Source organism: Xyrauchen texanus, chromosome 35 (genome assembly GCF_025860055.1).
Source record: "Xyrauchen texanus isolate HMW12.3.18 chromosome 35, RBS_HiC_50CHRs, whole genome shotgun sequence".
NCBI classification, from domain to species: domain Eukaryota; kingdom Metazoa; phylum Chordata; class Actinopteri; order Cypriniformes; family Catostomidae; genus Xyrauchen; species Xyrauchen texanus.
The window spans coordinates 306,326-312,162 of NC_068310.1; the positions used below are offsets into that span (position 1 = coordinate 306,326).

Below are 5,837 nucleotides of genomic sequence, written 5' to 3' on the forward strand. Positions count from 1 at the left end.
TTACTCCCCATCTGTGGCCCAACATTTTCTTAACATCCAGACCATCCTGCAGCGTTTACAAACAGCTGGTTTGACGTTAAACCTAAAGAAGTGCAAGTTCTGTCTTCGGGAGATTACCTTCATCGGTCATGTAGTGAACGGACAAGGTGTTACCGCAGATCCCAGCAAGGTGGAAGCAATTCGCACTTCTCCAGTTCCCCGTAACCTTAAAGAGGTCCAGCACTTCCTGGGATTGGCTGGGTGGTACCATCGATTCGTGGCAGACTTCTCGAGGATCGCAGAGCCTCTCAACACCCTAAAAAAGAAAGGACAATCGTTTCTTTGGACATCGCAATGCCAACAAGCTTTTGAGCATTTAAAAACATGCCTTACATTGCCACCTATCCTTGGACATCCCAATCTCCAACTACCTTTTTCAGTGTACACGGATGCAAGCGACATTGGCTTGGGCGCTGTGTTGACTCAGCGGAAAGAACAAGGTGGTGAGGAAATGATTGCTTATGCCAGTAGGACTCTAAATAAAGCTGAGATTAACTATTCCACCACAGAAAAGGAATGTCTTGCAGTGGTGTGGGCACTGGACAAATGGCAGCATTACTTAGAACCCCGATTGTTCACGGTGATCACGGACCATACCTCGTTGCAGTGGGTGATGAGTTCCACGAAAACAACCAGCCGACTCATCAGATGGGCTCTCCGGCTACAAAGGTTCGACTTTGTGATGGAGTACAGGAAAGGAAAGTTGAATGTAGCACCTGATGCTCTTTCACGAATGTACCACATACCTGGATGTAATGTGTACACCAGTCAAAAAGAGGAGTCTGAGTTTCCGATCTCCCCTGAAAACCTCTGGAATGAACAACATCAGGATCCTGAAATCAGAAAAATATTTCAGGCACTTGCAGAGAACGAACTCCCAGAGAAGGAACAATATGTAGTATTGGAAGACAAATTGTATTGTACCACTCACCTGACCAACAACCAAGTCCACTATCGTGTTGTCATTCCCAGCCGCCTTGTGCCCAAAATTCTCCAATACTATCATTCCAGTCCCTTCAGTGGACATCTGGGAATTTTCAAGACATATAAAAGGGTACAAGACGTTGCCTACTGGCCGGGCATGTGGACGGACATCAAGAAACATGTCAAATGGTGTGTAAAATGTCAAACTCTTAAAAGTGACAACAAGAAACCAGCAGGAAAACTTCAACCTATTACTACATCACGACCCAATGAAATGTTAGGAGTGGATGTTATGGGCCCCCTGCCTAAAAGCACAAAACAACACAAGTATTTACTCGTCTTTGTTGACTATTTTTCTCGATGGGTTGAACTCTTTCCTCTGCGACAAGCCACTGCTCAGAATATTGCAGAAATTCTGCGAAGAGAAGTGTTAACTCGATGGGGCGTGCCTGATTACATCCTGTCCGACAGAGGAACACAATTTGTATCTGCATTATTCACTGAATTGTGTGCGAGGTGGAGTGTGACTCACAAACTCACCACCGCTTACCACCCGCAGACGAATATGACGGAAAGAGTCAACCGTACTCTGAAGTGCATGATGGCTTCTTTTGTGGAAGATAATCATAAAAGTTGGGACCACTATCTGCCTGAGTTTCATTTTGCACTTAATACCGCAGTTCAGGAGACTATTGGGATGTCACCCGCTGAGCTCCATCTGGGCAGGAAACTTCACAGTCCATTGGACAAATTGTTGCAGGGGCACAACCTTTCACCCTCGGGTCCTTCATATGATGTGGTTCATCAGTTGTCTCAATTACAGAGAAAGGCCGTGGAAAACTGCAAGAAAGCCCAAACGAGACAATTGAGAGGTTATAACAAGAACAGAAGGGATGTCACCTTCGGGGAGAAGGATCGTATATGGATCCGAAACTTCCCTCAATCCAGTTCACAACGAAATTTTACTGCTAAGCTGGCCCCGAGGTGGAAGGGACCATATCGTATAATCAGACAGTTAGGTCCTGTGAACTATCAAGTTGCACTGAAAAGCACAGGAGAGGATGTGCGCAATGTACATGTTTGCAATATGAAACCGTGTTTTCCTACAGCAAAAGAAGTAGAAGGTCATACTCAGGAAAAACTCCGGGAAATTTTCCATGATACCTCAGAAGAGGACGAAGATTTTCTCGGTTTTTAGAGTTTTTTTCTCTTTACAACTATGCGTTGTCTTCTCAAGGGGGAGAGAGTGTGGCAGAGGGAAAAATATTTCTCCTGTGCCATATTAAAACGCTAGGATACTTTCTCTTTGAAATTTCATGACGTAAAGGGAGGCGTGCGTTAATTAATGGGGGAAGCCAATTTAATGGAGGAGGCTCACGCACCTGGGAGGAAAAAAAACAAAAAACAAGTGACTCACAAGTGAATGCAGATCTCGTGAGAGGGTTGTCGGAGAGGAGAAAAGAAGTGGAGTGCCATGTGGAGTGGGGCTCGTGTTTCTGTCGGTTGACGCTTCCAGACGTTCTGGTTTTATTGAGTCGGTGAACTGGCGCAACGCACCTTCACGGATTTCATTCAGCCATCCTTAGAGGAAAGCACGATCGGGAAAGGGTTCACCTCAGAGTCCACGGCGGTTCCAGACACTCATCCGAGACCTTGGGGGCTGCTACATTCGTTTGGGTCAGTGCAACCAAGCTTTTCCTCCACACAAACATTACCACGCTCTCTCAGAGACGCACATCGTCCGAAATTACACATGCCGGCCGGACACACCCACTTACTATACCAATACACACACACACACACACACACACACACATACTTCCGAGGAGTCTAATTGACTGATGTTTATTTTGGTTGCTTAAGTATTTTGTCCCTTTTTCTACTAATAACTGCTGAGTTACGGTGTTTGTGTGCTTGGGAGAAAATCGTACTGTTGTGGAAAATCTGTTGGGACGTATGTGCACTGTATGTTTTTTCCCCCTTTTGCATGTGCGGACAAAAAACAAAACAAAAAAAAAACACCAAAAAGAAGTAGTGGGGTTTAATATTATGGTACGACTATTGTTATTTTGTTTTATTTGTTTAATTTCCTCTCCATCTGAACCGATTTTGGAGAGAAAGTTGTTGTTCTTTTCTTATACAGCACTGGAATTGCTCACTAATTTTTGACAATGGAATAAGTTTTGTGGCCATTAAAAAGTGATGGGAAGCAAACCCCAGACTATGTCAATTTTGTATTGTGATATGTAACAGGTGGTTGATTATGCTATCCTGGGATAATTTTTGACAGGCATACACCTGTCTGGCACCCGAACAGTGGCTTAAAATATTTATTGTTGTTTTGAACTGTCTTTTGGGGCCACCACCGTTACATGCTTAACACATAATAATAATCCAGTGGCCAAAGAAAACTCTTCTCTACTTAAAAAATGACCTCAGGACACTTTCTTTCGGATGTGTCCACCAAATTTTGGAAGCACTGCACTTTGTTTGTACTTTCCTACTCTGTATGTTGCAGTCAAGAAAGAGCAAAAAAAAAAACCTCTACTGCTTTCTGTAGGAGGCAAGATAAATGAGCAGGCTGTCCTTTGCCACAGAGAAAGCTAAATGAAAGAAAATCAATCAAACAACCAATTTCCAAGGATAAATAAATAAATCCCAGTTGAGCCAGGGGGGAGTGTATGAGTTAAAAAAAACAAGGAAAAGCAAAATCTTTCAGCACCTGGTATCCCCAGGAAGTCTCCCATCCAAGTACTAACCAGGCCCAGCCCTGTTTGGCTTCCGAGATCAGACGAGTTTGGGCCTGCACAGGGTGGTATGGCCGTAAGCGAGCTTTTTTTTTTTTATTTTTTATTTTATTAAATAAAACCCCTTCAGATGGTTAATACAGTCAAAATTACAATATTTACACACTAGCTAGGTATACACATATTTACAGGAGCAATTCTAATCCATTCAATGTATTTTTAATATAAGGATTGTTTTTCAGAATCAGTTTATCAAATAATTGCAGTTTTCCATTTTCATTAAAATACACTTCCAGTGTCTTGATATATTCTTCCAGTTTTCTTTTAAAATATATCCATACATCCAGTTTTTTATTTTTCCCTCTTGCTAAATTCCTTCTGCACCATATTGCGTACCTTGCAACAGTTAAAAATACATTAATTACATTTCGCCTTTCACATTCCATATTAACCCCAAATAAAAACACACAATTCCATCTTTGTTCATCTTCAATTTCATCTATTTTCTCCCCCAACAGTTCCTTTATTACAGTTTTCATTTTAAGTTTAAAAGTGTGCAAATCTGCGCATGATAAAAACATGTCTAAAATCCCCTCATCTTTTGCCAAACAGACTTTACACAGTGAATTTTCAGCCAACCCAATCTTGTACAGTTTCAGTTCAGAGAATATAATATTATGTCTTATACTACAGTCTAAGTTTTCCATTCTAGCATCCATGTACCATTTTCTTACATTTTCCCATAACATCCTTTTATCAAAATCGATCAATACTTTTTCCCAGAATTGTGTGGATACTGGCTCTTTAAAAGCATCTTTCCTAAAATACACATAAAAATCCTTAAAAGAACAACGATTAAAAAGACAATCTTCTCATTTTTCCTTTAAAAATACTTTCATATTTTCTTCATCCCCCTCCTTTCCTTTCTGAAAACATTGTCTTGGGATTGCCTCCTTTATTTGTTCATATTGTTTTTCTAATACCTTCACGTTAACTACCTCTTCAACCCCCTTGACCTCATCTAAAATTGCATGAAAAGGTAAGAATCCATCCTTTACTTCATATAAAACATCTTTTATTCTTTTAAAACCTGCGTTAATCCAGTGTTTAAAATACAATACTTCCTCCTTATATAAAATATTCTCATTTAAGAACAATGGTTCATTTAACAGCTGCACCCTCCCTTTCGGCTTTATGCATACATGTTTTTTAAATTCACCCCATGATTCCAGTACTTCTGCATAACATTCTGGTATTTCAGTAATCATGTGTCATTTCAGTTTCATAAATAAAATATCAGACCCCATTCCCATATTTCCACATTCATTTAAAAACACCTTCATCATCTTCTTCCATTCTGCCTGATTTTCATCATCTAAAAACTTTCTCACTGTCTTTACCCTAAACCTTTTTTCTTTAATTCTGGGTCCCGTAACCCTAGCCCTCCCTCTTCCACCGCCCCTATTATTGTTTCGTATGCTATTTTGGATGGTTTTGAATCCCAGAGAAAGTTTAAAATTACAGCTTTTATTCTTTTCCCCACCCATACTGACATCGGTGTAACTCCCAGCACATACCACATCTTCGCTAGCATAAGGGCATTCAAGACCAAGACCTTTCCCTTTAGGGTTAACTCTCTCTGTTTCCAGAAGTTTAAAACTCTTTCTATGTTCCCAACCACTTCTTCCCACATTAGATCCCTCATCATTCTTTCATTTTTCCCAATTCTTACACCCAAAATCTTTAAGCCCTCTTCTTCTTTGAAAGGAAAATTTTTTCCAATATTCTCACCGTCCCCTATTTTCATGTACACCGTTTTCTGTATATTTATTCTCGCCCCGGATCCTTTACAGTATCTTTGTAATAATTCCATAGCTTTTTTAACACTTTTAACATCTTTCACTATTAAAGTTGTGTCATCTGCGTATTGATAAATTTTTTGTATCTCTTCATTCACTCCTAAAACAATCCCTTTGATCTCCTTTTCAGCCCTTATTGCCAACCCCAAAGACACTGTGCCGATAACGGACATCCTTGTCTAATTGATCTGGAGGTATTAAAAACCCCTGTTAAAAACCCATTGCACTTTACTTGACTTTTAGCCCCTTTATATAAAATTTGTATCCA

General features: G+C 40.4%; 1 pseudogene; it reads right to left on the reverse strand.

Moving 5' to 3' along the window:
- Positions 1-3,673: 3,673 nt before the first annotated feature.
- Positions 3,674-3,792, reverse strand: LOC127629338 (uncharacterized; annotated as a pseudogene).
- Positions 3,793-5,837: the final 2,045 nt, after the last annotated feature.